This window comes from Diceros bicornis, unplaced genomic scaffold (genome assembly GCF_020826845.1).
Source record: "Diceros bicornis minor isolate mBicDic1 unplaced genomic scaffold, mDicBic1.mat.cur scaffold_92_ctg1, whole genome shotgun sequence".
Lineage (NCBI taxonomy): Eukaryota > Metazoa > Chordata > Mammalia > Perissodactyla > Rhinocerotidae > Diceros > Diceros bicornis.
The window spans coordinates 639,399-664,790 of NW_026691812.1; the positions used below are offsets into that span (position 1 = coordinate 639,399).

Here is a 25,392-nt window from a genome sequence, read left to right on the forward strand (position 1 = left end):
GCTCAACATTGTGATTGTAAGAATTCTGTTGCTGGTGGAGGTGTAGTTCATCCAGTTTCGTGGCTGTATAATAGTCCAATGTACAATTATATAAAAACATTTATTTTTTATATTGCACATGAATATTTTGATGTGGAGAGTTGTAGAGTATTTCAAAAAAAAGGTTGCTATGAAAAATTTTTTACACATATATCCTCCAGCATATGTGCATGCATTTCCTAAGTGGATATTCATAGGAGTTGAATTTTTAGATGTGTGTACATCTTCTGTGTTGGCAGATTGCTTACTGACGTGGATGTACCAATTTCTATTCCCACCAGCAGTGAATGAGAGTTTCTGTTGCTCCACATTTTCACCAGCATTTGATTGTGTCACAGATTTTTTAACGTTGCTAATTTGGGGGGTGTGTAATAATATCTCGTTATCACTCTAACTGGCGTTCCCTGATTGGTAATGTGGTTGAGTATCTTTTCTTCCATTGTCTCCTCTGCTTTTTTTTCTTCTGTTAATTGCATGTTTCAGTATCTTGCCCATTTTTCTATTGGATTATCTGAGGTTTTTTTTTTCAACACAGGTTTTCTTTATCTCTTAAAACTCACTAGGAAGGACACAAACTAGGCTGGGTTGGAAAGTTTTCTTTTCCTCTAGATATGTATTAGCTGACACTTCTAGGAAATATGCACAAAGGGAAAAATAAGGAGCTATCTGAGGAGCACAAACAGGAAAATTCTCAAGGAAAAAGAAAATATTAAAATTACGATGTAAAGAAGATAGATGAAGAAGTGTTATCACATATCTGGCAGCTCACATGGAAAGAAAAAAATAAAAGAAGAGGAGAGGAAATCATGATTAAGACTCCCCTAGAATTAAAAAAGGAAAAAGATGATGTAAGCCTACGGAATGAAAGTTTTCCTCACAAAACAAATAGGATAGATAAGGGAAAAAAAAATACAGTTTTTTAAGATCAGAAGCAAAGAGACAGCAAAAGAAATCAAAAGAAACAAATTATCTATAAAGGAACACAAATTGACTCTGGATACAAGATGACAATGGGGCGATATTCTCAAAGTGCTGAAGGAAAAAATATTTGAACCTAAAATTCTAACGTCCATTTAAACTTTCTTTAGATGCGAAAACAAGATAAAGTGGGTCTTCAGACACACTAGACCCAATTTAAAAATGGTTTTCAAGAAAAAAGTCAAAAGAATCCAGGAGGAAATACTATGGAATCTCTTATCATGGTGATATAGTTATTCATATTAAGTAAATTTAAGAGGCATTCATCAATAAGGAGAACAAAAATATAGATCTTTAAAGCATAGATGCATATCTGTGACTATATGTTAAATACATTAGACTGGCTGCCCATGGTGGAGGGAGGGGTCGGTGTAAGAATGGGAATGCAGAATGAAGAGGAAAAAAATACACAAAAATAAATAAAACAAGAACCAAGTTGCGTACACTGTTGAGGCTGATGTGCCATGATTTGTGTACCTGCAGTCCCCCCCCCACCAAAAAACTGAAGCAAAAATGTTACAATAGAACCACAAACAGCAAACAAGGAGACTTTGAATTACACAGTTATAGTTAGAGAATTTGTCACATTATTTTCAGAAACAGATGAAGCTGAACCCAAAATAGGGAAAGACAGAAAAGACTTAACTAAATCAAGAATTATGAGTTAATAGATATAAACATGCATATAAACAATGCATGTTTTCCAAGCATTCAAAACCACCACAAAAATTGTGACTATATTGAAATTAACATTTCAGTTCAATAAAGAACGCCATATACAAAGTTAACCGTTCCAGACAGGAAATGGCATTTCGAATGTCTATGCCCAACAATTAATTAATATCAGGAACATAAAAGGTTCTGCTGGTAATATACAACAAACCGAAAATCTAACAGAAAAATGAGCAAAGGCCATAAATAGCCAACAAACAATAAAAGGAAATTCAAATGACTTAAAAACAGGAAAAGATGTACTCGGCCTCACAGATAATTAGAGAATAATTGAAACAATGGCATAGCACTTTCACCCTTAAGTTTGGCGAGAATATTATTGTTAAGTAATTCCAAAGATTATCAGATGTGGGAAAGCAGAATCCTTCATGCTCTGTTGAGAGGAGGCCAAACTGGTGAGCCATCTGAAGAGCACTGTGAAGCATTTCAGGGAAATGATGTAGGCATGTACACAATGAGTCAATAAGCCCCCCCTGAGTATATGAGTCAGAGAAACTATAAACAGATTCATTAGGGTACAGGTATGAGGCTGTTCCTCTCTGCACTGTTTAAGGTAAATGGGAGCTGAAGCAACTAAGGTGAACTTCACTTGGGAAACGGGAAAGTCAAAGATGATAGATATATAAAGTAGAAAATCATACAGGAGTCAAAAGCAATGTAATACACACACACGCGCGCACACACGCAGACAGACACCATTAGGGATATAATTCAAAATGCAGAACCGTAGCCTGCTCTCACCTGCTTCTGGTCTATCTCTCTCAATCCCCTCCTCTCAAAACTACTAGATCGGTTGGTCTAGAATTTCAGTTCTTGATTATTATGGGGTTTTTTTTTTCTTTTTTTTAGAGTGGGGTTAATCACGAAAAAATTGTTCATCTTTTTTACTTACCTTTATTTTCCATATTTCCTTTGGATCTTGTGGCAAAAAGAGGTTGTGTAGATCAAAGTTACAAATGATGAGATTCTGGACTAAGAAAGTGGTATTGTAAGGACTAAAACCCCTCTCTGGCTGGTCATGGAATTTCAGGGTCGCTGGAGTATCAGAAATGAAACATTTCAAAGGATTATCAGTTCAGCATTATTTGACGCCTGTTCTGCCCAAACTAGCACATCATGAGGAGCAGCACAGATTGCTACCCTACACAGAAAATGAACAGAGCCATTCTCATGACCACCCCCATTCTTAGGTAAAACTAATCTTGCCCCACCCAGTATTGCCATAAAATACCAGGACCAGCTGCTTCTCATAACCAATGCTTCTTAGCATAGAACTTTTTAATGTGTGTCATTATGTAGTAGTAATCCTTTCAGAGCAGAAGATGAAGACTGTGAATGCAAGAGTCTGAGCATCTGCGTTAGTTTTGCCACGGTGAATCCAGCACCGAAGTCAGTAGTGCAGCTTTAACTAAACCAAAAATATTAACCAATTCAGTTGTTGCTGCTTTTAAAATTAGTTATTTGGTCACTTGTATACTCTTCACGTGGGAATAGATATTTTTGCCACACCCACCTGATTTAGCCACCTTTATCTCTTTTATTCTAGTACACATTATTAATCCCATCAACCAATCATCAACTGGAGGAGATAGAAATGGATAAGGCAAGTAAATATTGTTTTGATAGAGAAAGAAACATTTAATCTTGGTATTTACCAATTTAGGCATGGTAAATTTTAGCACGGTAAAAATAATTAAAAAATAAATTAGTGTACTATATGAGCATGCTAAGTGACAATTGTATGTGAACAGTTTTGCAGGCTGAGCTCTTTTATGGATCGCTATGTGGTTAAACCAGAAGCATCTTTGTACGTCAAGAGGGCTCCCCATCTTATCCCTGTTAATTCAAGAGTTCTGTCTTTGAGACTAGCATTCACACATTTTTTTAAAGGAAATTTACATATTCTGAAGCTGTAACACCTCCCAGCTTTTGTCCCACAACCACACACAGGCAATACTCTCAAAAACACCAAAATTCTGTTCCTTTGTGGAACATGTTGGACTATATCCCTTGTCCAGTGTCACATTTCCCTTGTAATAGATTTAAAGCACAAACCCAGCTCATTCCAGGCAGTTCCCGGTATCATCACTGTCTAGGCATACAAGATTTGTGTCTGATCTCCCAGTTTTCTGGACGTGCAGTAACTTCCCTCTTTTCCCAAAACTGTTCTGGAAGAAACTTCCCTAAGTGAAGTAAATCACTTTCTTCTCAGTCTAAACTTCACGCTCATCAAGTCTTAGAAGCCATCAGAAAACGTCACTGGAAATGTCCCAGTTGAAAACAATCACATTTTCTGACCCTGACTTCTCAGTATCTGGGTTGCCTTATCATCACTTCTCACATTCTAGGAATCCACAAATCACAATGAATCTGCTGCCTGCCTGGCTGACTCTTTACCAGCACATAGGTCACCAGCTTGGTCTCAGCAATGGCTACCACGTGTCAGTGGTGGTATAATGGCTCCCCTCAGTATCCACCAATTTGCCTATATCTCTCAAACAGTTGGAGTTTCCTTTTTTAATTAAAATGCCATAAATTCTCTCTATTCAACATTTTATGTCCAACCCTTTCTATTACACACACACAGACACATAATCTAGAGAAATACGTGTGTACATACAAGTACGTACGTAATCATGAGTGCATTTACATATTTATAGTCAAAAAAATCCTAAATCATTTAATTCAACTCTACTTATATTGTGTGTATATAACTTCCTCTATCACATTTCAGGCAAGAGATCATTAAATCTCTTCTTAAATATCCTCAAAGATATAGAATTGGTTATCATTCAAAATTCTGACAACTGCAACCCTATAGAGTTAATTCCCATAATAAATTACTTTTTCTCTATATAACATGTACCCATTGGTTCTAGTTTTCCCTTCCGGAACCACACAATGTATTTAATCCACCATATGATTAATGACATGCAGTTTTTCATGGCAACTTTTTATGCGCATTTTAGTTTCCAAGACAAACTAAGGACAAATTAAAAGAAAAAATATCTGAACAAAAACTGGCCGGCCACCAAGCCAAGGTTCCTTGCTTTATGATTATTTGACTAATAATGATATGGGAATAAATTTGTGAAAAACTTATGATGGCACCAGTGGAACTATTTCTAGTACCAAAACAGCAGGAAGCCATTGAAAAGAGGATAAACATTCTAGCAGCTTCCTGAAAAATGTCTGAAAAAATGAAATCTAATAAGACAAATCCTTAAAAAGAAGAAAAACTTGAAAATAAAAGTTACTAACAGTAGGAAGCAACATGTAAAGACAGATGTGACTTCAGTTTTGCTTCAAAAGAGCATGTAAAAGTTACATAACTCCTTAGCTAACAAGAGGTCTAAGAAAGCTGGATTGAAAGCCGTGACAGAGGTTCTCACAAAATAAATTGCTAAATTATTCTTTTTCCCAAGAGAATGAGTAGTAGAAAGAAGAATATCATGTTTCCTTATATCACCTGGGGATACATATCTTAGTGACATTTTTAAAAAAGGTTTTGGTATAACATTTAAAAGAGGAACATTGTATCAAGGGTAGCAGCAGGGAATAGGGAGGTGAATTATAACTGCGACTCTATGACTTTTTCCCACTGGGGCTACTTTTACCTCAACTCTTAGTTATTCAAATAGACCTAATTGTGCTCTCAACTTTGAATTTTAGTGTACTAAAAAATGAACGAATAAAAGATGATTGGCGATGTCTTATGAAAAGAACAAAACTTAAAGGCTCAGAATAAAAATATATTTGGTCTGGCAACAACACAGTTGATAGAAAAAACCCCAAAGTATTATATAAATATTATTCCAACATCTCAGTGCTTAGTTCTGTGGATGGATTGTTTTATTTTCTCTTTTCCTTCAATTCTTTATGGTTCCCTCCACCATCATCCTGGGCCAGGAAAGCTGATTTTGTCCCATAGAATAACCAAATCTACTCTGTCTATCAAGAGTCCCAGACATATATCCAACAATTCCAAGAACAATACTGTTTACCAATATTCAGATCTTTTAACTCATTTTAACTAACATTATTTGAGCAGCTATGTGCCAGACAATTTAATTGTTGCTGGAGATATGAAAATCAATAAATATGACCACTACCCAACAACAGGCAAATATTTATTCAAATAATTATCAAGACATTTAAAATTCATCAGACAATTTTACAATATTCTGCCTCATTTTAGTTCTGCAAACATACTGTGTGTGTATGTATGCGTGTGGGTACATGATCTCAAGACATATATGATCCTCAGCGCCACCATTTATGACTTGAGACTTGTTATGTCTCCTTGAAACGCATTTCATTCTCTCTAAAACAGAATAGTCATGATTCGCCGTGAGTTGTTGGGGAAGCACGTGAGATAATCAATATACACATTGCCTAGGCCATAAGAAATACTCAATAAACATTAGTTATTATATTTTGACTATTATTAAATAGAGTTATTTAAATGAATAAAATGTTCTGGAATCATATAATTTTAGAGTTCACATATTTCAACAGTTTCTTCATAGTGTTCAGATAAACTGGTTACTCTAGGTAACGAATCATTGACAACTCCAAAAACATAACCCAGGATTCTTTATCTCAAGATCTTTTTATTTATATTTTTATTTAGTCCTTTTACTTAAACCTTACCTCCTTACCTCTTCCTTCTCTAGGGTACTTGTATATTTTAAAGTAGATTATCTACAACTTAGGCTACATAGATAAATTGTTCAACTTTTTATAAACATTTTTAGCAGAAGCAGGACAAGAATTCAGATCCTGACTCCTCATTAACTGCTTTTTTGTAGATACTACAGGCTCTAAGTAACCACCTACCTACCGAAGTAAGTACATATATATATACACACTACCATAGCAATGAGAACTGTGTTGCGATGTGAATAGAATTTATGTTAAGATTTCTAAAAACATACACACTTTTGTTTTCCAGTTATTGTGGCAAAGACAAGGACATAAAACGTCATTGCCTATTAGTGACTTTTACTTAATACATGAAGGAAATGTCTCTTCTCCAGGGTGAGTATTTCACTATCATTACCAATATGGGTAAAATTATCACACTTTCCCTTAGGTGTGACCATTCCGAGGTAATATTCTAACGGCGCCATATATTCTTGTAAGATATACGCTTTCAGGAAAAAAGTACTGTGGCAACCTGGAGAAAGATTGCCTGGGAACGTTAGGTCAAGAGAAGATCGTGACGCTCGAGCAGCAAGAAGCCAGCACTGGCGGGGCCTTCCTGAAACCCTCAGTCGCCTTCACCACACACGTGAAATGGGTTTTTGCTCTTAAGCAAGCCCCCTACTTCCCCCTCCTCTCGATCACATCGCCAGAGCTTTGCTTCAGACGCTCGTCACATCCTGGTTAGCGTATTACAGGCATCAACCTACTTCGGTCTCTCCACCCGGCAGGCCAGCCTTCATCATTTTGTCTCCGCAACACGATGTTTAAAACCCCCAAATCAAGTCACTCTGCTCCCCACTGGCCTCTCCTTTATTCTCCAGCCGCTCAGCTCTGCTTTCTCAAACAAATATCTATTCTTTTACTTTGTGTGTGTTTTAAAGATCACTGTCTATGATCTTCTCAAGAAGAAAAAAATATCATCCTCTTTCCCTACTCCTTTAATCCAGTTGCATTGTACCTGTCTTCTCCACCAAAGTTCCTCGAGGACTGTAGGTCAACCTTGTATCCTCCTCTACATCCCAAACTGTGGCATAGTACCTGACACGCAATGTGCACTCAGGGAATGCTTGTTGAATGAATGATCGAATTGAATAATATGCTATATTTTGTATACTACAGAATAAAACTGTTATAACGTGCGCTAAGTATATGAGTATTAAATATGAGGTTTTTTCTGGATGAGTTGGTGTATTATCTTCTCTCTTCAAACTGTGATATGACTGTGGAACTATGTGCATAATGACTCAGAAATAATGGAAAGTAGCAAGAGAGGACAATTGCTCCTGCCTTGGGTTAGACTGAAGCATAGATGACTGTCTAGATTCTTTTATCTAAGGATCATTTGAAAGGAAAGTAATATGTAATTTTTAAATTAATTCTATATTTTTTTAATATTCAGAGGAGAAACTAGCCTCTTAAAAAATAAAAAGCATTACCTATCAGAAACCAAACAATAACAACAAAAAATGGGAAATATAAAACTTCAGTAAAGCATGGCTTTCACCCCTGAATGCTACTTAATAAATGCTGCCTAAGATCTTAGTTATCAATTATCTTTGCTTCAGTCTCCATTGGTTCATTCCTTTATTCAATAAACATCTATTAAAAGATAAGAGTGGAAATTTGGTAAGAGCTTAAGTTCAAGCTTGTAGTTTGCATCTCACTTCCCACCCTCTCACTTAAGGCGAGACTCAAGGTGTCATAATTCCAACACATGAAGTATTTCTCAAAAAGAGTGGGTCAGGGGCAGGAGGGAGAGAGGAGCTAGTCACTTGACCTAAGATCTTAGAGTAAGGATGTCAGTAACAGAAAAAAACAGACCAGGAAGGGAAGATGGCAGAATGCTAGAAATAACTAACCCACTTCATAAATACTTGCAAAATGTATGAATTAACTCTGAACTTGAAGCTTCCACACACATAACCTCAGGGGGGGAAAAAGTCATGAGAATGGTACCAAGGAAAATACGACATTTTTCACTATCATAGGCAAGAACTGACTTCTCAGCCACTAGAACTGTCCAAAGAATAGAGAAGATCCTGGATGAAAAATGTGAGAGAGGACTCCACTTAGAAAACCCAAGTCAGCCCACCAAAGACCCTATCCTCTTCAAAGATAAATCTGCACATTTCAACTTTTCATTCATGCAACATTTTTAAAAATAATTTTATTATGTACCAATCACTATATTCACCAGAAGGGATACAAATATTCACAACAGACATAACTTTTGCCCTCATGATGCTTACAGTAGAGTAATGGAAAAATATAAATTCATCAGTTAGCCAAAAACAAATATAAGATTACATTCTATTGTTGTTAATTGAACACATATTTAGTGAAGATACAATCAGCAGTTTGATGGATCAAACATAGAAAGTGGACTGAGTTAAATAGAGAAAACTTTTCATTTATTTAAAAGGATTAGTTAAATGTCTACTATATGTCAGGCACATCAATGGATCTGGTGGAAAGAGAAAAAGAGTATGTGTAAAACATAGTCCCTAGTCCTTCAAGAAGCATATGGCTTAATGGGGGAAACAAGTATGTAATCAAATAGATACCAACACGCACATATACAATATGATGTAGCAGTAGAAATACATAATAATCATTTGTACATATATCTATTATATGCACATATAATCAGAACACAGAGAAGGAAATGATTATTACTTTAAGATACTATTATTTTGACATGTTTAAATTCACTATGAGAGAAAGCTGATACTAGCTCCGACCCTGCCAAACCTTCTGGGCTGCGTGCATTTCTTATTCTTACCTTCGTCCCTCACTGTAACCTCAGTCCTTCCCACTAATCCAGTTTTGACAAAAGTATATAATCTCACCTCAAACCAGATAATTCTCCATCTGAGACCAAACCCTAATCCTTAGCCCTGCCAAAAAATTAATCCGATTTAACCTCCACTAATTTGGCCATCCCTTTTACATCAGTCCCACCAGTACCCAGTGCTACCACTTCTGTATACTAAACCAAAGTCCTATAAACCTGTCCTCTCCTGCTGTAGTTAGCTTTTGGAAATGTACGTTGAGTCCATTCATTACACAAATACTCATGGAGTACCTACAATCAATTGAGCTTGGAAAGTAGTACAAAGGTGAGCAAAATAAAACTCCTATCCTCAATAATTTTCCATTCTAGTGAAACAGACTCTCAAAAAGGGTTAATTTCAGTAGCGCGTTAAAAGCATATAACATTGATAAGATACAAGGACAGAAAGGAGTACCTAACTCAAATTAGGAGAGATGAGGAGACAGGAAGACCTTCATCAATGGGGTGACCATGAGTCCCATATTCCCCTGAGCAGTGCTGGTTTACACTTGTCTTGACATAGCTTTTTAATAGTGTCTCATTTCACTTTAAAACGTTTCCTGCCTCAGATGAAAATCAATATTCATAAAGTGGTTATACCTTAGTTAATGTTATAAAGAAAAATGGGGTGAAACCAAGTGAAGTCAGAGAAGGATTCCAAAGATGTGTAAATGTGTACCATGTGTAAATCATGGAGGTAGGGAAGTGTGAAACGAGTAGTGGCAAGAAAATCAATGTGACTAGAATGTGGCATTCAAAGATTGGCAGCGTGTGAAGCCAGCAGGTAAAAAGGAACTACCTAAAAGGGAACTGAGCCTGATCCTTCAAGTAATGGGGAGGCTTGAAGGGTTTCAAAGAGACAAATGATGAGGTGAGATGCGACACCATTTGCACTTCGAAAACTCAGTCTGTTGCACAAACAGAGGAGGATTGAAGTGGTGATTTTGAAGCAACGTGATGCAGAATAACCATTAACATATAGGTTTTGGAATCAGATCAATCCAGGTTTAAATTACCCTCTGATTTAAATCCTGATATTGCCACTTAGTAGCTTTGTTAACAAGCACAGACTCCAGCATCAGACAGTCGGGTCTGAAATTTAGTTCAGATACTTAGCAACTCTATGACCTTTAGGAAGCTACTTAACCTTACTGTGCCTCAGTTTCATTACCTACATAATAAGGAAAATAATGCTTCTTACCTCACAGTATTTTAATTAAGGTTAAATATGTTAATACAGATACTTTCCTTAGAACAGCGCCTGAAACAGGGTAACCAACTTCTGTTCACATATATTTTGCTCAAGACTTATTCACAATGAAATACGTATTTGTTGAAAAATTTTATGACTATTGTAAGTTAAAAGTTTGATGACATAATATTTATAGAGGATCTAAGACATAGCTTAGTAGCAAAAAGAAAAGAAAAATTAGTTACTGTTCCAATGCCCAAGAGGAGCTCTGCTCTACCTACAACAAAAGGATGGATGGCAAAGATACTCTTTTAGATGTCAGAAGCATTTTTCCATTTTGTTAGCATGATCCCCTCAAAGAAAAACGTCTTGAAGAATTACAAGAAGAGATCTTCACTGAAATGATGTCTTCAGAATTACATAGAGCAAATTATCTCCAGCCTGTTAGTTAATAGCAACAACAAGATGTTAGAATGTACTTACCACATATGTGTCATGAGTGGCACATTATGACTTTTCCAAATTTGTTTCAAATTTTGCAAATTTTTAAGTACTGGGTTATTTTTGATCTCAGAGCAATTAAATTACAGAAATATACATCCTTATATTTAAAGTAGCTGCTTGAGAAATTATAAATTTAAGTGCAAATGCACATATACATTGGATACTGTTGGTGCCCCACACCACACACTGCAGGACCAGCTCTACCTTCAGCTATAGCTGTGATGGACAGTTCTTGCACATACTGCAGGCTCCCCTCCTCAAGCTCCCAAAGTGTCCTACTCTAAAGGCACAGTCCATAAGTGCGGTAAACATACATCTCCAGGAGCAACCTTCAGTCAGTGAAAGATGGGTGTCAGTAGGTGGATGTCCCAGCCTCATATTCATTGGAGGGACTGTTCTGAGATTCATTCTACATAGTTCCCCAAAGGGTCCCCAGTAAGACTGAGCCCAGTTGCCTAGAGTTATAACCAGTTCAAGAACCCACTTTTGATTGGGTTTCCCTCCATCCCTGTCTCACTCCCCCCACTGTTTCACTCCAGCATTCTGAGATCACCACCCAAATAAATACTCTGTGCCTAAATCAAAATCTAAGAATCTTCTTTTGGGAGAACTCAATCTATGACAAGGATCCTATTACTTTAAATGTTCAATCTGATCATCTTTGTAATTCTTGATAAGTTGAGGGGATAATCACATCAGTTGGTCTCCATGTTAATAATTCTAAACTGTTTTCAATGTTATGGCTTCCTTCTGTTATCCCCTGAATCATACTGCTAATATGAAGATAATTGCCTGTATCTTACTATTTCTATCACCATACCTGACTCATCATCATTAGAAAGAGAAGAATCTTTTGTAACATCTATTTAAATGTTCTATTGTAGAAAAGGGGTTACTATTAATGACACTGGAATAATTTTCAAATTTCAAAGGAAATGTATCTCAACAACAAAAAAATATTTCATGTTGGAAATATGAACTCTTCACTTTGCACGGCCCTTACTCCATATCCATACAGTTCACACAATATTTTGCTCAAGATTTATTCAGCAAAATAGATATTTCTTGAAAAATATTGTTCACTTTCTTTCCCTGCCAGATTGTCTGTTGACATGCCAGTGAATTGTTTATAAAATGAATGCTGTGTCTTCCTTTCAGCTGACAGGTCTCTGTGGTTTGCTGTTTATTAGTTTTGTTTGTTGTGATCTAAAATGCACGAGCTATTTTTCCCCAGTGTTGTTGTCATTTTTTTTCCTTAGTGAACTAGAAGAAGATAAACAGAATGTTCTTATTTATAAGTAACTACTATGTCCTTCAAACCCACTTTGAATTTCCATTAATCCCTCCCTCCATGCCTCAAATCTTAAAAATATAAAAGAATCTAGTGCACAACTTGAGAAGTTTTTATAAGCTCTTTGTGTTGGAGTTGTAAAATATAGAAATTTATTTCTAGGGTCAGAAAAGTCATGTCATTGAAATCTCTTGAAACTGTTGGCATTGAAATGAGAGCAAGACTAATGATATATTCAAAGCAATTATTTTTGGAAAAAGGCAAATTTTTGTCATTCATCTCTCCATCCATCCATCTAACCATTCATCAAACTTGTAATAAATATCTAATAGGCCAGGCTTTGTGCTCAATGCTAGAAATAGCAGAAATGAATATCTCAGTCCCTGACTTGAATAAGCTCAATCTAGTTGAATAAACAAACATGTAAAAGATGATTGAATTTTAATGTGACAGGTGCTATAATAGAGGTATTTTCTAGAAGCTGAGGGCATGTGGGAGCATAGAGAAGAATCGAATTCTCTCAGGGAAGCCTCATTGAAGATGTTATGCTTGAGATGAGTCTTGAAGGCTGAGGTAGGCATACAAGAGTAGGTGGGCATTTCAGGTACATGCAAAGAACAATGTATAACATACAGTTTTTATTTTTATTTTGTGTTGTTTTGTTCACATTTTGTTGGAGAATACAAATCTTTGTCCTAGTACAAAAAAAGAGTAGGAAAGAATCCATGCTGGCACAGAAGGCAGAGGTCTGCCTTAAAGGAATTTGGATTTCACATCATAAGTAATTGGAGTCCTTAAATAAATTTGAGCACTTTAGCAATATTTGTGTTTAAAGACCTGTGTTAGAAAAAAAATAATCTGAAGTCACTGTGGAGAATGAATGATAGGAAGTAGCGTTGGAAGGGGGAGGAGATGTGAGAATAGTTTGGCTTCTGATCATCTTCCCATTATCATTGGCATAAATGTCACCATGTGAGAGGGCTTCCTTGACTACTATCTGAAGTAAGTCCTTGGCACAGTGACTAGCTCGTAATAGATTCTCTGTAATGATTTTAAGAATATATAAATAGGTAAAAAGAAACACAATAAAGGATGCAAAAAGTAATAAAGACTTGAAAAGTGGAGGTCAGAATGGAATGGAATAAGAAGACATTTAAAAAATATCTTCAATACAAAATAATATGGTTTGGTCATAAATCTGAAGAAAGTAAGTTGTGATCATTTTTGAATTTTTTTTAAAAAAGTAAAAGTTGAAGTCAAAAAAAAAAAGAAAATTGAGACATTGACAAGACCCTGAATTTACTAGTTGAGAAACTGGTTTGATGATATTGCCAATAACCTGTCAGAAGTAGCAGATTCAGAGATTGTTGTTGGATGCAGTGGACATGTTGTACGGAGTAAACGGGGAACGTTTTTGAATAGAGAATGCTATAAATAAGCCTTCTCTTGGTTTGTAACCTGGTGAGTTTTAGATACCTCCCAGGACATTCAGGCAGACATCTCCAGTAAAATAGCTGTAAAAAAGCTGGGAATAGACAGGTAGGTAGGCAGGTAGATAGAAAGACAGACGATAGATGATAGGAGACAGAGAATTACAGTTTAGAAAATAGACTGGGCAGGATTCACAGGCGTGATAAATGTTAGTGTTTTGTGATGGTAGCTGAATGATTGTTGTGGATAAGTTTTCCTCAAAAAAAGGATATAGAGTAAGAAGATAATCAAAGGTATGAGAAGATCTAGCAATACAGACAATAAAAAAGTGGGAAAAGAAGCAAAATTGAGAGTTCAAAAAGAAGTTCTAAACAAAATGTTGTCAAATGTGACAAATGCTAAAGAGATCGTGTAAGGTATGAATAATGGAAGATTTCCAGTTCGTAAATTCATATATTTTCTGTAGCAATAGATAAATTATGCAACAATATTCATGCTTTCCAGATGAAAACTAAAAATTCTAAAATTCAGTAGCATGAAAGACAAAATGTTTTCAGTGCTACCATAGACCTGGTAATATGTTGTAGTAAGTCACAGCTCCCATAAGCTAAGATAATAACCTAGCATGTTTTGAATAGCAAAAATGAAATTCCAAGGGTGAACTGGCCACTGTTTGTATACTTACACATCCTTTTTTTCCTAATGTATTCCTAAACAGAACACATCTAGTTTGTATTTCTGATCTTTTTATTTAGTGTACAAAGTCTCAGAATTATTCCCAAGCACATAGTGATAAATGACTTAGAACTTCAAAGTGAAGCAATATTCTTCTACTCTCAAAGCTAATAATCATCCAGCATCCCATTAACTAGAATTAATTTTTGTCTGACCAAGGGAGCAGAGATATAGTGAATAACATGGCCCTTTGCCTAGGATATACGTATTTATTATTACATATAAAAATATAATACTTATTAGACTATATTTATATATATTAGAATTATTTTATTATATATACTAAAATAATTATGTAAGTTGTAAGCTACTTTCATATTTCAGATATATATTATATTCAACAGTGTTTCCTTTAAAAAATTATATAAATAAGAAATATATTTGTTTACCCATCGAAAAGAAACACAGAACCTAATTGAAATAATTTCTGTTAATGAAATATTTTACTATACATAAGCATTATAAAATTGGAACTATTTCCTCAAAGGAAGATCTTATACCATTATAAAAATAATACATAAGTATTACACACAACAACTATTTTTAATTATATTTAGAGAAAAACAACTTTTTACCATTATATCTTTGTGTTCTCATTGCTTATGACATCATAGGTTTCAATCACTATTTGATAATGATAATGATCATACCAATGGTATAAACCAAATAACCCATATTACTTTGATCACACAGTTATTTCTCTGTCATTATCTTGCTATTATAGTAATTACTATTCATTGAGCACTTAACATGGGATATACTCTGTTCTAAATGTCAATCCTGTGTTATCTCAACTAATAGTTTCAACCATTGTACTCTTGAGGTAACTGTGGTTAAATATTCAGTTAAAGGGGGTACAGCTAGCAAGTGGTACAGCTGGTTTTAAACTGAAGTCTTTTTAAACTTGTGGTCTTAATCACTATGCTAAAATGAGCTAATTCAGAATATACTTAACCAATCCATCTATTTGTTAAAAAAAAGTCATACTTTCACATCCAATCTAAGATGGAAGGCTGGAAACATGTATTTGCCTTTTATCCACCCCTACAACTACTCTTGGAAGATTTTGAAATACAAAATAAATAATTTCCTACCAAAGAAAAGAATGAGAGGTGCATCAGAGAATACAAGAGATTAGAACAAACTTTTCAAAGATGAAGGTATATGTGAGCAGATTGACAGATGAAACAGAGGTGAAAAAACTACAGGCCAGAATATACCATAAAAATACTGCTGAGTAGTTGTGAAAATATTCACTTGAAAGCAACCTGGGGAGGATTTGGGCTCAAAGTCAACTGATGCAACAAAGAACCAAAGTGAGAAATAACACTGAAAACAGGAAAATTCATTAAAAATATTATATAAAATAAATTTACCAGTCAGCAACCTAATTTCTCTTCCAGAGCCTCTGCATAGACAGCCAGGCTTTCCCCCAGGCATGACACTTGATAACATACTCTAAAAAAAATTGAAATCATCTGTTTAGAGAAAGTCGAAGTATGACTCTGAAGTAAGTACCCTCCAAAAATTCTTATTCTTACATTTTGGCCCACAGTTGATCAGATAGCTCTCTACCTGTGCTCCTCAAGGTCTATCAGTAAAATGCCCCATCTAGTCCCATACCTTGCCCCAAGTTGAAATTCTCAACCACCTAAAGAAACAGACCTATTTAAAAAGAGTCAAAGGAAACCCACTACACTCTCTCAATAACACTGTCCTCAATATGAACATATAACGAAGAATCACTATATATAATTCCAGAAACATAAAAGCTAAAATTCAAAATAAACATAGTAAAAGTGACCACCAGAGAAAACAGGTAATTCAGAACACAGAAACCAACTTTTAAAAATCTTTAATTATGTAATAGTGAGTTCAAGAATATATTACACCATAAAACAATATCAGAATACCATTGCTTAAAAAATAAACAAGAAAAACCTCTTAGAAAAAAAAATTAAATTTCTCCAAAAGAGAATGAAATTGAAAAGAAAACAAAATCTCCTAAAATATAGAAGAAAAAGACAAAAAGATGGGAAATATGAAAGAAAACATAAACAGTACGGAAGAGCATTCTACAAAATCCAACATGCGACAGTGGAAGGGAACAGAGAAAAATGAAGGGAGAGTGGACATGGTAACCCCAGAATTCCAAATTTGACCCCGAAAATGGTAAATACGACAAGATATAATGAGATGTCACACCTGTGACTATGTTACGTTCCATGGCAAAAGGGATTTTACAGACGTAAGTAAGGTTGTCAATCAGGAGAGTTTAAGTTAATCTGGGTGGGCGTAATCTAACCATATGAGCCTTTTAAAAGCATAGGATTTTCTCTGGCTGGTAGCAGAAGAAAAAGTCGAGATTTGAAGCATAAAGGGAATTCAACATGTCATTGCTGGCTTTTAAGATGGAGTGGGGCCATGTGCCGAGGAATACGGGCTACTTTTAGGAGCTGAGAGTGGTCCCCGGATGAGAGTCAGCACAGTAACAGGAGACTCAGTTCTACAGTCACACGACAATGAATTCTGCCGTCAACCAGAATGAGCAAGGAAACAGATTCTCCCCTCCAGCCTAAAAGGAACATAGCCCTACTAACGCCTTGATTTCAGCTGTGTGAGACCCTAATCCAAGAACCCAGCTGAACCCACCTGAACTTCTGACGTAAAGAACTGAGAAATTGTAAATAGGCATTAGTCTGTCGTAATTTGTTACATAGCAACAGAAAACTAATGAGGAGGGAATGATGATAATGATGAGTGCTGATGATGACTATGAAAGGGAATTCCACAGATTTGAACCGGCCATGGTTTTTAGATTGAAATGGCCTTTCTGGTGTTCAACAAAAAAGAACCACAACTGGATAAAATAGTGCAAAACTTCAGAATGCCAATTACAAAGAGAAGATACTAAAGTCTTCCAGTGGGAGAAGTAAACGCTACTTAACAGAAATATTAAAAATGAACTGGTATCAGAGGCAGTCGACCAATGTCTCTGGTTTTTAATCTAGACATTCGAATTTGAATCCTGACATGGCCACTTACTAGCTTGTGATCTTGAGAATGTCACTTGTCAGTCCCCAAGTTTGCTACCTGTAGAATGGGTATAATAATATTATCTCACAGGGCTGCTGTAAGGATTCAATGAATATATCCGTATAGATATGATATATAGCTATAGACAGACATAGACACAGACAGAGCTAGGGTGCTAAGAATAGTTTCTGCACAAATAAAACACTTTTTCCATCTTTCCTGGATCATTTCCGTTGACTTACAAACATGTAAGCTCTCTAGTCCCAATGAAACAAATGAAAACAAAAACCTTTCGTGACTGCACATCTCTCTCCAACTATAGACCCATTTTCCAATCCCCTTTAGAGCAAAACTCCACAGAATTGACAATTTTTGTTGTCTCTGACTCCTTTATGCCCGTTCTGTCTCAACCGATCTAATTTTTGCCCCAATCTCAAATTTATACTCTCAAAATAATGTCTGAAAAATGACAGGTAAAATGAAAACGACTCTTTATAGTAAACAATCAATAGATATTTTATTAAGTTGGTAAAGCAGAAAATAGAGGCATGATCACATTATCTAGTTAAGAATATCATAAACAGAACAACAATTTTAAAAGACTTCCTCTGGGCCGTGGGTCAGGGGGTAGGAGAGAAGAGGGTAGTGATTTTTACTTTGCATCACAAGCCCTTCTGATCTGCTTGATTGGTTACTACGTATATATATGATTTGAGAAAATAATTTAAATTTGTAACAGCATAAGTCACTCATTTTCTGCTATTTATTAGCTACAGAACTTTCCACACGGGAACCTATGAGCTATCTTTTAAAAAACAATCATTGGTCTTTTTAATTTCTAAAAGTATAGACTTCTGTTATACTTGAATACTTTTATTCAGGAAAACACTATTTCTGAATATTTGGGGATCTGATTTTTGCCATAGAGGCCCTACACAAAATGACAACCACGGCATTCTAAATGTAAGCAATTCTCAGTGACATAATCAGAACATTTCACTATCCTAATAATACAAAAACACATGATAACTTTGTAATAACAATAACAACCAATATTAGCCAATGAATGTCATATGGTAGGACCTGGATCAGAAAATGGCCTGAATGAGATATTGCACAGGCTCTCTGCTGGGGGTGGAGAGCAAGTGAGGCCCCACACCCCCAGATATATCAGCTGAAGCACAAGGAAGGATCGCTTAACTCACACACATGACCTAGGAACAGAGACAGTCCCTTTAGCCTGAATCAAATGCACGCTTGTGTGCTCACACACACACACACACACACCCCTCCTATAGACTTCTGACCTGGGAAGATCTCATGTCTTTTCAAGATGAATCATAATGAAAAAGGATCCAGCATAGGACCTATGTCAAAAACCACTAGTACATAGAAGGAAAGGAACAGAAATAAAAAAGCAAATGACAAAAGTTTTGCTATAGAGCAGGTGAAAATGGAGACAAAGGATTTTCCCAATCACTCAAAAAAAATAAATTTGTAAGTGTCTTTATTTAAAAAGAGCTCTAAGCAGAAGGGGCCCAGCAAGGAATATGATGACAAAAAAAATAGACGAAATATGAGCTGGAGGAAAGAGTGAGCCTGGACACTACAGTTAAAATTGAGCATGTATAGAATTTTTTTTTTCTACCCTCATCCTGGACATTGAGGACTCTACGGAGCAAGGCTCCTGCCCCATGGAACAGAGTCCACAAAATGGCTTTCACTCCCTCATTTTCCTTGCTGTAAAATATATAAGAAATAAAATCAGAGTTCTCCTTTTGTAATCATATCCCAGAAGGGTTGAGCCAGCAATTTATGCAAACCTGTGTTTTTCCTGTCTGCAAAACTGCGCGTGAGAACATTTCACCGTGTCTAGACAGCATTAGATGATATGACGATCAGCACCGGGTTATTTTAACCTTGACTCCAATTTGGGAGACAGGAATCCATGGGGAGGGAGATAAGTTTCCAATGCTCTTTCCAACCAATTATGTTACTTTTGAGTTGTGTGCTCTGAGAGCAAGCGGGACGATAAACAAATAAAAATGAAAATAAAAATAATTTTCAAAAAAGAAATAACTCACGATGTGACATAACTTTCACCTACTGGTTTTCTCTTGTCTGTCTGCTGGAGCGCTCACTTTGAGAAGGGGGGAGCCCCAAGTTGTCGTCCACACCAAGAGAAAAAGCAGAAGACCCTGCTTCTAGATTTTGTGGTCTAGAAAGAGAGAAGGAAATAAGCATTCATCCATTACTTTCACCCCGCTGCCTCAGTCTCCTCACTCGGACAGTGCTCAAGTGGATCCGTAATATTTTGAGATTTAAGTTTCTGGCGTACCGTATTTCTGAATCCTAAGGGAAATTGAAAATGGACGGCAGCAATTTCCTTCTGCTTTTTACGCGGAAAAGGTGCTAAAACCAAAACATGAATATTGAAAAGGAAAGAACTCTTAAATGTAGACACATTAACCTAAATATGTAAAGGAAAAGACTCCTAAGTAAAACACTAGTTTTAAGCAACTTTAAAGGTAGAAATTATCTTCTCTCCATAGCAGTGTTTCTATATCCTCCCAAAATTCTAGAAAATATTCACATGGAAATGTGACTCGTCAATGGCTGATGTAATAGCGGTGGCCCTAACCCGGAATTCCACTACACTCATAATGCCCCATCATCATCTGTCCCTGTGCTGCTCCGGTCAGCAACAAATAGGAAAAAAGACATATAAAATTAAGTGCAAAGTATAGAAAATTGTTTAGATATTTAGTAATAGCAAAAACAACAAGATGTACATCAAGATACATGAATTCCACTGGAGATAAGCACATACTGACGCCAATAAAAACATTAGGCTTTTGGGGTCCGCCTGGTGGCACAAGCTGTTAAGTGCGCGCGCTCTGCTGCGGCGGCCTGGGGTTCGCAGGTTCGGATCCCCGGCGTGCACCGACGTATTGCTCGTTAAGCCATGCTGTGGCGGAGTCCCATATAAAGTGGAGGAAGATGGCCACGGTTGTTAGCTCAGGACCCATCTTCCTCAAGAAAAAAGGGGAGGATTGGCATCAGATGTTAGCTCAGGGTTAGTCCTCCTCACAAAAAAAAATAAAATAAAATACTAGGCTTTTTTTCTTTTATGTTCTTTCTTATTTGTGTTAAACAGTGAAATAATAATTATGGTACATTTTAATGAAGATGAGAAATAAATAAAAATATTTTCAAAATATAATACAGATAGTGATATCTTAAGGAAGTTTAAATTTTAAAGGATCAAGATGGATATGATAGATATTTGTCCAATGTCCAAATCATTATGTTACTTTTTCCAAATGAATACCCATTTTTTGGTCATCTCTACATAAGGAATAAAAATTAACTAAACGAGTAATCAGAGATATCATGGTATAGCGCAAAGAGCATGGCCTTTGGAGTGAGACAGTGTAAGTTTCCGCCCCTTACTTAGCCATGTAAACTTAGGCAAGGTATTTAACTCCTCTGAACCATAATTTCCTAGTATGTACCAGAGATTATGATCCCATTTTTTTAGGATCAAAGGAAAGATTCAGATTAGGAAAAAAGCTCCTAGCACAGAGCCTAGCACACAGTGAGTGACGGCTGCCTAGCTATTTATAAATGTGTATGTGTGCATATATGTAACAAGCAATAAAAAGATTCTCTCTACCTTCCTTTCTCTTTCTCCTCCTCACTTCATCTCTTCCTCACTTCCTTTTTTTCTGCAACAAGTGAAACTATCTGACGCATAAAGAGAAAGTATCGTGGGAAAGTACCTCCTTTTTCTCTTAAACTATACACGAGCTGTGGTTTGAAAAGCAACAGCCTCCCCAACTCTCTTTTTATCCTCTAGGAATGTAAACATATTTTTTGTTGCTAACATCTGGTCTTTCTCAATGTCTCACTAAGTCCTGTTGTGGAAAAAATAGGAGAAATTGAGCTTTGGCTCAGATGGGGTTAAGAAAGGGAAGTTAAAAGGATACCAGGATTCAAACCCCTGGAGTGTCACTCCCAAAACAGTTTCCAGAGTATAATCTTTGGAAAATTTCGCGGTGAAAGATTCTGGAGGAAGACTTTTTTAAGAGACACATTCAAATGCCTCGGACCCATAGGGGTGCCAGGGAACTGACGCAGCTGGTCATTTCATGAACCATTTAAGTGAGAACACTTGGTAGCTACATACAGATATTTCTGCCAACTCAATTCACCAACAGAAATATTTTCCTGACTTTATGCAGAAGCCTCTTCTGCCCATTAACCATAGGACGGATATGAGACTTCCCCTTCTATATCATTCAGCTGCTCAGTGCGACATCTCCCAGCAACACTCGAGACTTTTTAACACCAACAGAGATCACAAGACTGCCAACTGAATTCAGAGGAGAAACTCCTGAATCTGTATTTTGGGATAGGATTGGGGACACTAGGCTACTCTAGAGTGGACAACCATTTTTAATATATATTTTATATAATAGCTAACATCTATTTAGCACCATGTGCCAGGCACTGAGCTAAGTACTTTACAGGTACTGATTTTTCACAGTAACTCCATGGGGTAGGCACTATAATCTTCTCCATTTAACAGATGGCAAAATAGAAGCCTAAGAAGTTCAGTAAACTGCAAGAAGCTCTCATGTATCAGTAAGCAATAGAGTCAAAATTCTACTCCAGGTGTGTCCAACCCCAACATCCATTCTGTTAACCATTAGAAATGGATTAAGAGAGACCATTACTCCAGAAAGCCAAGAGTGAAGAAAGGATTGAGGTGGCGAGGTAGAGAGGTGGGGTAGTGATGCTTCCTTATCCTGAACTCAAACCAGTTATATAGTTGCTCATTGGGAAGCTAAATCTTTTATATTAAATGTATATGGTACAGATGAATGTAACCCCATCTTGTTGAAAGAGTACGACTGGACATATACACCTTTGACAGTAACTGGTGTGAGTGTACTTACTTCCGAAATGCATCCTTCTTTTTATTTAGTTGTTTGGTAGGCAGCTCCTGCCTCAGCTTCTATATTATCCAAATCACAGATACAGATCGATGGGTCTCCATGAGGTTTCCATGCAGTGCCTCTAAATAGATTTGAGATGAGAAGAAAACAATCCACCACCCCAACACACGCACACACTTCTCTACCTTGGGGAGGGAGAAGAACACTGAGCATACCAATTCTGAAGAAATCTTCAATCTCATACTGCTTAGCCTCTCTGACTGTAATCACTTTATTGCTTTGGATGGGTGAGGGAATAAGTTTCGAGCACCAGATTCAGGCCATCTCCCTTGTAAGTCATGTCTCAGTTGTCTTTCCTACTTTGTGTGTGTGGGAGTAAATAGGATCTGTCTTCTTGGAGATTTGGCCAAACCTGAGATCACAAGAGTTCTATGTGAACATCAGTTGCTCCCCAAAAAAGAAAAGAAAACTTGAACTCTTTTATTCAACAATAAATCCATCTTCTTATCTCTACCATTTCATAAACTTCACTTTTTCCTTGCTGGTTATACAACAGTAGATCTGTGATGGGAGTAATGACTTCCATTGTAAACCTATGCAAATGAATTCCAAGTGTGCTGTCAGATGATGAAAGGAAAAATGATGACAATTTTATTCTACTTGTTCTAGAGTAAACAGTGGTAAACTAATTACACGATACACCTCAACTAAATATCTATGAATGGAGGAAAAGTCTCTGATTACTGGTTTTGTCTTTATTTCTATTTGATAAATTACATTTAATTATGGTGTAATTAGACAACACCTTTAGCATTAAAAATATAAGCCATGTAATAAGGTATAATTTCTGAGAACAGCATAAATTCTAATGACTGTAAATAAAGAGACCACATGATAACTCCGTGAATTCATCAGAACAGTTCGGTTTATATATTTTTTAAAAAGATTGTTTTGCATAATATGGAACTTTATTCAAAGTGTCAATTCTAGAATTCTTTATGAAAAAGCAATTGAAGAAATCAGTCTTACATGCAAATGCATTTTATAATAGATAGAATCTACCCACTAAATGAAGCCTTGGAAATTAAAAAAATTACCCACCAAATTCTCCTCTAATTGAAGCAACTAGTAATTAAATCAAGTGCTTAACTAGTTAATTACAATTAAACAGTAAATTTCAAAGCCTCTCGAAGTTGACATTGAGCCAGGAATTGCCTATGTCTCTTCAGTCCCCTCACAACCCCCCACTGCTTTCCTGCATTTCACGTCCAAGTCAGCAGGGTGAGATATCTGGAAACCACTTCCAGCAAGGTCCATTAGTCCAAGGATATTTCTATAAATCTTTTTGATCAAAATACAAGAAAATGACACTGACTGCTATTCATAACTCACTTTCATATTCTGTTATGTAAATATGTGCAGACTTGGCTGTTGGCAGTAACAATGGTGACTCCAAATCTTGCTACCTTACCAGATTAGAGGCAAAGGGGCAGAGGAGAGAAGGGCACCTTGGTACCTTTCATCCAACTGCTCATCTATACTTTTCCTACCTCTTATCTATTTGGAAGTGAAGAAAACATTTACTCAATGCCATGTAACATTTGGGGACCAAAGACAAAACTTCCAGAATACATCAGAAATTATATCTTCTTTTGCAAGTCTTGGCATGAAAGTTCTAACATTGCTCTCTTTGATCACTTTATAGTTATAAATTTCCTGTTGAATGCTAGCTCTAAAAAGCCTCTATACTATACTCTCTCCTTTCAATTTATTATTCTACAGTGATCAGAAAGTCTCTACTGAAAATGATATTTAAAATTCATGCCACTGCCATCTGGAATGCATGCCTCATTAACTGAAGATTCTGGATCATGGTCTCAATCTCCATTCCAACTCTTATGTTTGTCTTAGATGATTCCAAGGCAATGTCGCTGACCCAAATTACACAGCAGTCTTGCATCACCACCTTGCTGTCTCCAAGATCTCCACTTTACCTCATCTGTTGACTCCTCTGGGCGCCCTCTGGACACTGTCATCTACAAAACTTTCCCAGCTTTGCAATACTAAATTCAAATATCATCCTCCCTGAACACATCTGCCTATCCTTCTGTCTCGTTTCCTGAACCATTTCTGCTACATCTGTTCTCCTAACACACTGGGACTATTAATCCACCAACCCCTCTCTTTCTTCCTGTATATCAGTTCCCTGTTTCATAATATTGTTCCTGAATAAAGAAGGTAATGTGATATGGCAATAGTTCCTATTCAGACAAGACACTGAGGTAAGCATCTCCAGCTGTTGAGAGAAGTAACCAAGGAGAGAGAGAGAATGAGAAGAATAAAGACAAAAGGTGGATTTAACTGTCCTTTTCCCCCAACCAATTGGTATTGAACTCCTCTATCAACAAGCCATCTGAGAAAGATGAAGGCAAGACTCCTTGAGATGAAGAGAAACATTCACAAAAAGAATTCTGAACTTTGAATTCATGGGATATGTGTTCCCAAAGAGACTATTTTAAAGTACAAGATTCAGTTATCTTTAATCAGCAAATTTATTTTACTATCCTTAGTGGAAATGGGAGGTCCAGCTCAAGATGAGTTCAGGACTGAAAAATTCAGATACACTTTTTCACTTTGAAGTCATTGTGTGTAATTCCAGCCTACCAATTACAGTCTGTTGTCATTAGTTTAGTCATTCTTTTACTAATACTCTGACACAATTTCCCTGTTGTCCTTTAGTTACACCTCTCCCAACACCCGAATCCAGGACGCAGCCAACCATCTGTCTCTCCCGTGCAAGCTGTGGGGGCTGATGGGAAAGTTCACACATCTGAGATTAAAACCATTGCAAACTGATTGGGATTTCAGTCCTGCCCAGGAATCCTGCTAGGCTTCTCTTGTCGACGCTCTCTCACCTCCTGTCATTTCTCTCTCTCCCAAGAGGTTATCTCAC

At 36.5% G+C, this 25,392-nt stretch overlaps 1 long non-coding RNA gene across 4 annotated transcripts in view; it reads right to left on the reverse strand.

Annotated features, from left to right (window-relative positions):
- LOC131403830 (uncharacterized) overlaps window positions 1-25,392 on the reverse strand; it is a 48,220-nt gene that overhangs the window by 16,641 nt on the left and 6,187 nt on the right. For 3 of the 4 annotated variants that reach the window (XR_009219554.1, XR_009219555.1, XR_009219552.1), the window contains 2 exons: window positions 15,819-15,900; window positions 10,759-10,922 (listed from right to left, as the gene is read on the reverse strand). This is a non-coding gene — a long non-coding RNA (uncharacterized LOC131403830). The remainder of the gene's footprint in view (window positions 1-10,758; window positions 10,923-15,818; window positions 15,901-25,392) is intronic. The other variant, XR_009219553.1, reaches the window with a different exon arrangement.